Genomic DNA, 9,382 nt, shown 5'->3' with positions numbered 1-9,382 from the left:
ACGGAAGACATTTGGGGGTGCCGGTGTGCCACAAACCAGCATTCGCCGAAACTCGGATTATCGTGAAAAATGTGTTAAAGTTCGTTATTTGAGGCTAAAATCGAACAGGTTCATTCCTGAAATCGAACAGGTTGATTCCTTAAATGAGCTCGGACGCGTGATTGAGAAACAGGGAGAAAAAGAAACAAGTTCCAGTACGACCTTCCGAACGACTGAAATTGAAGTGTATAATAAACGATTTTTCGGGATTACGGGGTCCCGGAATAAAATTCTCCGGAAATCACATAGAAAGTTCCTCGGGTCAGATAACGCGACCACGCAAAGTTTGAGCACCAACGGAAGACATTTGGGGGTGCCGGTGTGCCACAAACCAGCATTCTCCGAAACTCGGATTATTGTGAAAAATGTGTTAAAGCTCGTTATTTGAGGCTGAAATCGAACAGGTTGATTCCTGAAATGACCTCGGACGCGTGATTGAAAAACAGGGAGAAAAAGAAACAGGTTCCGGTACGACCTTTCGAACGGCTGCATTGAAGTGTATAATACACGTTTTTCGGGATTAGGGGTCCGGAATAAAATTCTCGGAAATCACATAGAAAGTACCTCGGATCGATAAAGCGGCCACGCAAAGTTTGAGCACCAACGGAAGACATTTGGGGTGCGGTGTGCCACAAACCAGCATTCTCGAAACTCGGATTATCGTGAAAAATGTGTTAAAGCTCGTTATTTGAGGTGAAATCGAACAAGGTTGATTCGAAATGACCTCGGACGCGTGATTGAAAAACGGGGAGAAAAAGAAACGAGGTTCGAGACGACCTTCCGAACGGTGAAATTGAAGTGTATAATACACGTTTTTTCGGGATTCCGGGGTCCCGGAATAAAATTCTCCGGAAATCACATAGAAAGTGCCTCGGGTCAGATAAAGCGGCCACGCAAAGTTTGAGCTCCAACGGAAGACATTTGGGGGTGCCGGTATGCCACAAACCAGCATTCTCCGAAACTCGGATTATCGTGAAAAATGTGTTAAAGTTCGTTATTTGAGGCTGAAATCGAACAGGTTGATTCCTGAAATGACCTCGGACGCGTGATTGAAAAACATGGAGAAAAAGAAACAGTTCGCACGACCTTCCGAACGGTGAAATTGAAGTGTATATAATACACGGTTTTTCGGGATTCAGGGGTCCCGGAATAAAATTCTCAGGAAATCACATAGAAAGTACCTCGGGTCGAGATAATAAAGCGGCCACGCAAAATTTGAGCACCAACGGAAGACATTTGGGGGTGCCGGTGTGCCACAAACCAAAGCATTCTCGAAACTCGGATTATCGTGAAAAATGTTTTAAAGCTCGTTATTTGAGGTGAAATCGAACAAGTTGTTTCTGAAATGACCTCGGACGCGTGATTGAAAAATAGGGAGAAAAAGAAACAGTTCGATGACGACCTTCCGAACGGCTGAAATTGAAGTGTATAATTCACGTTTTTTCGGGATTCCGGGGTCCCGGAATAAAATTCTCCGGAAATCACATAGAAAGTACCTCGGGTCATATAAAGCGGCCACGCAAAGTTTGAGCACCAACGGAAGACATTTGGGGGTGCCGGTGTGCCACAAACCAGCATTCGCCGAAACTCGGATTATCGTGAAAAATGTGTTAAAGCTCGTTATTTGAGGCTGAAATCGAACAGGTTCATTCCTGAAATCGAACAGGTTGATTCCTTAAATGAGCTCGGACGCGTGATTGAAAAACAGGGAGAAAAAGAAACAAGTTCGATCGACCTTCCGAACGACTGAAATTGAAGTGTATAATAAACGATTTTTCGGGATTACGGGGTCCCGGAATAAAATTCTCCGGAAATCACATAGAAAGTTCCTCGGGTCAGATAACGCGACCACGCAAAGTTTGAGCACCAACGGAAGACATTTGGGGGTGCCGGTGTGCCACAAACCAAACATTCTCGAAACTCCTCGGATTAGTGTGAAAAATGTGTTAAAGCTCGTTATTTGAGGTGAAATCGAACAGGTTGATTCCTGAAATGAGCTCGGACGCGTGATTGAAAAACAGGAGAAAAAAAACAGGTTCGTGACGACCTTCCGAACGGTGAAATTGAAGTGTATAATACACGTTTTTTCGGGATTCCGGGGTCCCGGAATAAAATTCTCCGGAAATCACATAGAAAGTACCTCGGATCAGATAAAGCGGTCACGCAAAGTTTGAGCACCAACGGAAGACATTTGGGGGTGCCGGTGTGCCACAAACCAGCATTCTCCGAAACTCGGATTATCGTGAAAAATGTGTTAAAGCTCGTTATTTGAGGTGAAATCGAACAGGTTGATTCCTGAAATGAGCTCGGACGCGTGATTGAAAAACTGGGAGAAAAAGAAACAGGTTCCACGACGACCTTCCGAACGGAAATTGAAGTGTATAATACACGTTTTTCGGGATTCGGGGTCCCGGAATAAAATTCTCGGAAATCACATAGAAAGTGCCTCGGGTCGATAAAGCGGCCACGCAAAGTTTGAGCTCCAACGGAAGACATTTGGGGGGCCGGTTTGCCACAAACCCAAGCATTCTCGAAACTCGGATTATCGTGAAAAATGTGTTAAAGTTCGTTATTTGAGGCTGAAATCGAACAGGTTGATTCCTGAAATGACCTCGGACGCGTGATTGAAAAACAGGGAGAAAAAGAAACAGGTTCCGGTACGACCTTCCGAACGGCTGAAATTGAAGTGTATATAATACACGTTTTTTCGGGATTCCGGGGTCCCGGAATAAAATTCTCCGGAAATCACATAGAAAGTACCTCGGGTCAGATAAAGCGGCCACGCAAAGTTTGAGCACCAACGGAAGACATTTGGGGGTGCCGGTGTGCCACAAACCAGCATTCGCCGAAACTCGGATTATCGTGAAAAATGTGTTAAAGCTCGTTATTTGAGGCTGAAATCGAACAGGTTCATTCCTGAAATCGAACAGGTTGATTCCTTAAATGAGCTCGGACGCGTGATTGAAAAACAGGGAGAATAAGAAACAAGTTCCAGTACGACCTTCCGAACGACTGAAATTGAAGTGTATAATAAACGATTTTTCGGGATTACGGGGTCCCGGAATAAAATTCTCCGGAAATCACATAGAAAGTTCCTCGGGTCAGATAACGCGACCACGCAAAGTTTGAGCACCAACGGAAGACATTTGGGGGTGCCGGTGTGCCACAAACCAAAGCATTCTCGAAACTCAGATTATCGTGAAAAATGTGTTAAAGCTCGTTATTTGAGGCTGAAATCGAACAGTTGATTCCTGAAATGAGCTCGGACGCGTGATTGAAAAACAGGAGAAAAAGAAACATGTTCGCACGCGACCTTCCGAACGGTGAAATTGAAGTGTATAATACACGGTTTTTCGGGATTCAGGGTCCCGAAATAAAATTTTCGAAAATCACATAGAAAGTACCTCGGAGTCGGATAAAGCGGCCACGCAAAGTTTGAGCACCAACGGAAGACATTTGGGGTGCGGTGTGCCACAAACCAAGAAATGCGAAACTCGGATTATCGTGAAAAATGTGTTAAAGCTCGTTATTTGAGGCTGAAATCGAACAGGTTGATTCCTGAAATCGACCAGGTTGATTCCTGAAATGAGCTCGGACTCGTGATTGAAAAACTGGGAAAAAAGAAACAGGCTCCGGTACGACCTTCCGAACAGCTGAAATTGAAGTGTATAATACACGGTTTTTCGCGATTCTGGGTCCCAGAATAAACTTCTCCGGAAATCACATAGAAAGTTCCTCGGGTCAGATAAAGCGGCCCCGCAAAGTTTGAGCACCAACGGAAGACTTCTGGGGGTGTCGGTGTGCCACAAACCAGCAGTCGCCGAAACTCGGATTATCGTGAAAAATCTGTTAAAGCTCGTTATTTGAGGCTGAAATCGAACAGGTTGATTCCTCATATGAGCTCGAACGCGTGATTGAAAAACAGGGAGAAAAAGAAACAGGTTCCGGTACGACCTTTCGAACGGCTGAAATTGAAGTGTATAATACACGGTTTTTCGGGATTCCGGGGTCCCGGAATAAAATTCTCCGGAAATCACATAGAAAGTTCCTCGGGTCGGGTAAAGCGACCATGCAAAGTTTGCGCACCAACGGAAGACATTTGGGGGTGCCGGTGTGGCCCAAACTAGCATTCTCCGAAAGTCGGATTATCATGAAAAATGTGTTAAAGCTCGTTATTTGAGGCTGAAATCGAACAGGTTGATTACTCAAATGAGCTCGGACGCGTGATTGAAAAACAGAGAGAAAAAGAAACAGGTTCCGGTACGACCTTCCGAACGGCTGAAATTGAAGTATAATACACGATTTTTCGGGATTCCGGGGTCCCGGAATAAAATTCTCCGGAAATCACATAGAAAGTTCCTCGGGTCAGATAAAGCGGCCATGCAAAGTTTGAGCACCAACGAAAGAGATTTGGGGGTGCCGCTGTGCCACAAACCAGCATTCGCCGAAACTCGGATTATCTTGAAAAATGTGTTAAAGCTCGTTATTTGAGGCTGAAATCGAACAGGTTGATTCCTGAAATGAGCTCGGACGCGTGATTGAAAAACAGGGAGAAAAAGAAACAGGTTCCGGTACGACCTTCCGAACGGCTGAAATTGAAGTGTATAATACACGGTTTTTCGGGATTCCGGGGTCCCGGAATAAAATTCTCCGGAAATCACATAGAAAGTACCTCAGGTCAGATAAAGCGGCCACGCAAAGTTTGAGCACCAACGGAAGACATTTGGGGGTGCCGGTGTGCCACAAACCAGCATTCGCCGAAACTCGGATTATCGTGAAAAATGTGTTAAAGTTCGTTATTTGAGGCTGAAATCGAACAGGTTCATTCCTGAAATCGAACAGGTTAATTCCTTAAATGAGCTCGGACGCGTGATTGAAAAACAGGGAGAAAAAGAAACAAGTTCCAGTACGACCTTCCGAACGACTGAAATTGAAGTGTATAATAAACGATTTTTCATCCCGGAATAAAATTCTCCGGAAATCACATAGAAAGTACCTCGGGTCAGATAAAGCGGCCACGCAAAGTTTGAGCACCAACGGAAGACATTTGGGGGTGCCGGTGTGCCACAAACCAGCATTCTCCGAAACTCGGATTATCGTGAAAAATGTTTTAAAGCTCGTTATTTGAGGCTGAAATCGAGCAGGTTGATTCCTGAAATGACCTCGGACGCGTGATTGAAAAACAGGGAGGAAAAGAAACAGGTTCCGGTACGACCTTCCGAACGGCTGAAATTGAAGGGTATAATTCACGTTTTTTCGGGATTCCGGGGTCCCGGAATAAAATTCTCCGGAAATCACATAGAAAGTACCTCGGGTCATATAAAGCGGCCACGCAAAGTTTGAGCACCAACGGAAGACATTTGGGGGTGCCGGTGTGCCACAAACCAACATTCGCCGAAACTCGGATTATCGTGAAAAATGTGTTAAAGTTCGTTATTTGAGGCTAAAATCGAACAGGTTCATTCCTGAAATCGAACAGGTTAATTCCTTAAATGAACTCGGACGCGTGATTGAAAAACAGGGAGAAAAAGAAACAAGTTCCAGTACGACCTTCCGAACGACTGAAATTGAAGTGTATAATAAACGATTTTTCGGGATTACGGGTTCCCGGAATAAAATTCTCCGGAAATCACATAGAAAGTTCCTCGGGTCAGATAACGCGACCACGCAAAGTTTGAGCACCAACGGAAGACATTTGGGGGTGCCGGTGTGCCACAAACCAGCATTCTCCGAAACTCGGATTATCGTGAAAAATGTGTTAAAGCTCGTTATTTGAGGCTGAAATCGAACAGGTTGATTCCTGAAATGACCTCGGACGCGTGATTGAAAAACAGGGAGAAAAAGAAACATGTTCCGGTACGACCTTCCGAACGGCTGAAATTGAAGTGTATAATACACGTTTTTTCGGGATTCCGGGGTCCCGGAATAAAATTCTCCGGAAATCACATAGAAAGTGCCTCGGGTCAGATAAAGCGGCCACGCAAAGTTTGAGCTCCAACGGAAGACATTTGGGGGTGCCGGTGTGCCACAAACCAGCATTCTCCGAAACTCGGATTATCGTGAAAAATGTGTTAAAGCTCGTTATTTGAGGCTGAAATCGAACAGGTTGATTCCTGAAATGACTTCGGACGCGTGATTGGAAAACAGGGAGAAAAAGAAACAGGTTCCGGTACGACCTTCCGAACGGCTGAAATTGAAGTGTATATAATACACGTTTTTTCTGGATTCCGGGGTCCCGGAATAAAATTCTCCGGAAATCACATAGAAAGTAACTCGGGTCAGATAAAGCGGCCACGCAAAGTTTGAGCACCAACGGAAGACATTTGGGGGTGCCGGTGTGCCACAAACCAGCATTCGCCGAAACTCGGATTATCGTGAAAAATGTGTTAAAGTTCGTTATTTGAGGCTAAAATCGAACAGGTTCATTCCTGAAATCGAACAGGTTGATTCCTTAAATGAGCTCGGACGCGTGATTGAAAAACAGGGAGAAAAAGAAACAAGTTCCAGTACGACCTTCCGTACGACTGAAATTGAAGTGTATAATAAACGATTTTTCGGGATTACGGGGTCCCGGAATAAAATTCTCCGGAAATCACATAGAAAGTTCCTCGGGTCAGATAACGCGACCATGCAAAGTTTGAGCACCAACGGAAGACATTTGGGGGTGCCGGTGTGCCACAAAACAGCATTCTCCGAAACTCAGATTATCGTGAAAAATGTGTTAAAGCTCGTTATTTGAGGCTGAAATCGAACAGGTTGATTCCTGAAATGACCTCGGACGCGTGATTGAAAAACAGGGAGAAAAAGAAACATGTTCCGGTACGACCTTCCGAACGGCTGAAATTGAAGTGTATAAATACACGTTTTTTCGGGATTCCGGGGTCCCGAAATAAAATTTTCCGAAAATCACATAGAAAGTACCTCAGGTCAGATAAAGCGGCCACGCAAAGTTTGAGCACCAACGGAAGACATTTGGGGGTGCCGGTGTGCCACAAACCAGCAGTCGCCGAAACTCGGATTATCGTGAAAAATGTGTTAAAGCTCGTTATTTGAGGCTGAAATCGAACAGGTTGATTCCTGAAATCGACCAGGTTGATTCCTGAAATGAGCTCGGACTCGTGATTGAAAAACAGGGAAAAAAGAAACAGGCTCCGGTACGACCTTCCGAACAGCTGAAATTGAAGTATATAATACACGGTTTTTCGCGATTCTGGTCCCAGAATAAACTTCTCCGGAAATCACATAGAAAGTTCCTCGGGTCAGATAAAGCGGCCCCGCAAAGTTTGAGCACCAACGGAAGACTTCTGGGGGTGTCGGTGTGCCACAACCCAATGATCGCGAAACTCGGATTATCGTGAAAAATGTGTTAAAGCTCGTTATTTGAGGCTGAAATCGAACAGGTTGATTCCTCAAATGAGCTCGAACGCGTGATTGAAAAACAGGGAGAAAAAGAAACAGGTTCCGGTACGACCTTTCGAACGGTTGAAATTGAAGTGTATAATACACGGTTTTTCGGGATTCCGAGGTCCCGGAATAAAATTCTCCGGAAATCACATAGAAAGTTCCTCGGGTCGGGTAAAGCGACCATGCAAAGTTTGCGCACCAACGGAAGACATTTGGGGGTGCCGGTGTGGCCCAAACCAGCATTCTCCGAAAGTCGGATTATCGTGAAAAATGTGTTAAAGCTCGTTATTTGAGGCTGAAATCGAATAGGTTGATTACTCAAATGAGCTCGGACGCGTGATTGAAAAACAGGGAGAAAAAGAAACAGGTCCCGGTACGACCTTCCGAACGGCTGAAATTGAAGTATAATACACGGTTTTTCGGGATTCCGGGGTCCCGGAATAAAATTCTCCGGAAATCACATAGAAAGTTCCTCGGGTCAGATAAAGCGGCCATGCAAAGTTTGAGCACCAACGAAAGAGATTTGGGGGTGCCGCTGTGGCACAAACCAGCATTCGCCGAAACTCGGATTATCTTGAAAAATGTGTTAAAGCTCGTTATTTTAGGCTGAAATCTAACAGGTTGATTCCTGAAATGACCTCGGAAGCGTGATTGAAAAACTGGGAGAAAAAGAAACAGGTTCCGGTACGACCTTCCGAACGGCTGAAATTGAAGTGTATAATACACGGTTTTTCGGGATTTCGGGGTCCCGGAATAAACTTCTCCGGAAATCACATAGAAAGTTCCTCGGGTCAGATAAAGCGGCCACGCAAAGTTTGAGCACCAACGGAAGACATTTGGGGTGCCGGTGTGCCACGAACCAGCATTCGCCGAAACTCGGATTATCGTGAAAAATGTGTTAAAGCTCGTTATTTGAGGCTGAAATCGAACAGGTTGATTTCTGAATTGAGCTCGGGCGCGTGATTGAAAAACAGAGAGGAAAAGAAACAGGTTCCGGTACGACCTTCCGAACGGCTGAAATTGAAGTGTATAATACACGGTTTTTCGGGATTCCGGGGTCCCGGAATAAAATTCTCTGGAAATCACATAGAAAGTTCCTCGGGTCGGATAAAGCAACCACGCAAAGTTAGCGCACCAACGGAAGACATTTGGGGGTGCCAGTGTGCCAAATATCAGCATTCGCCGAAACTCGGATTATCGTTAAAAATGTGTTAAAGCTCGTTATTTGAGGCTGAAATCGAACAGGTTGATTCCTGAAATGAGCTCGGACGCGTGATTGAAAAACATGGAGAAAAAGAAACAGGTTCCGGTACGACCTTCCGAACGGCTGAAAATGAAGTGTAACACACGGTTTTTCGTGATTCCGGGTCCCGGAATAAAATTCTCCGGAAATCACATAGAAAGTTCTTCGGGTCAGATAAAGCGGCCACGCAAAGTTTAAGCACCAATGAAAGACATTTTGGGGTGCCAGTGTGCCACAAACCAGCATTCGCCGAAACTCGGATTATCGTTAAAAATGTGTTAAAGCTCGTTATTTGAGGCTGAAATCGAACAGGTTCATTTCTGAAATCGAACATGTTGATTCCCGAAATGAGCTCGGACGCGTGATTGAAAAACAGGGAGAAAAAGAAACAGGTTCCGGTACCACCTTTCGAACGGCTGAAATTGAAGTGTATAATACACGGTTTTTCGGGATTCCGGGGTCCCGGAATAAAATTCTCCGGAAATCACATAAAAAGTTTCTCGGGTCAGATAAGGCGACCACGCAAAGTTTGAGCACCAACGGAAGACATTTGGGGGTGCCGGTGTGCCACAAACCAGCATTCGCCGAAACTCGGATTATCGTGAAAAATGTGTTAAAGCTCATTATTTGAGGCTGAAATCGAACAGGTTGACTCCTGAAATCGAACAGGTTGATTCCTGAAATGAGCTCGGACGC

This window comes from Silene latifolia, chromosome 10 (genome assembly GCF_048544455.1).
Source record: "Silene latifolia isolate original U9 population chromosome 10, ASM4854445v1, whole genome shotgun sequence".
Taxonomy (NCBI): Eukaryota; Viridiplantae; Streptophyta; class Magnoliopsida; order Caryophyllales; family Caryophyllaceae; genus Silene; species Silene latifolia.
The sequence above is the reverse complement of the archived record's forward strand: the minus strand, read 5'-3'. Positions refer to the sequence as shown.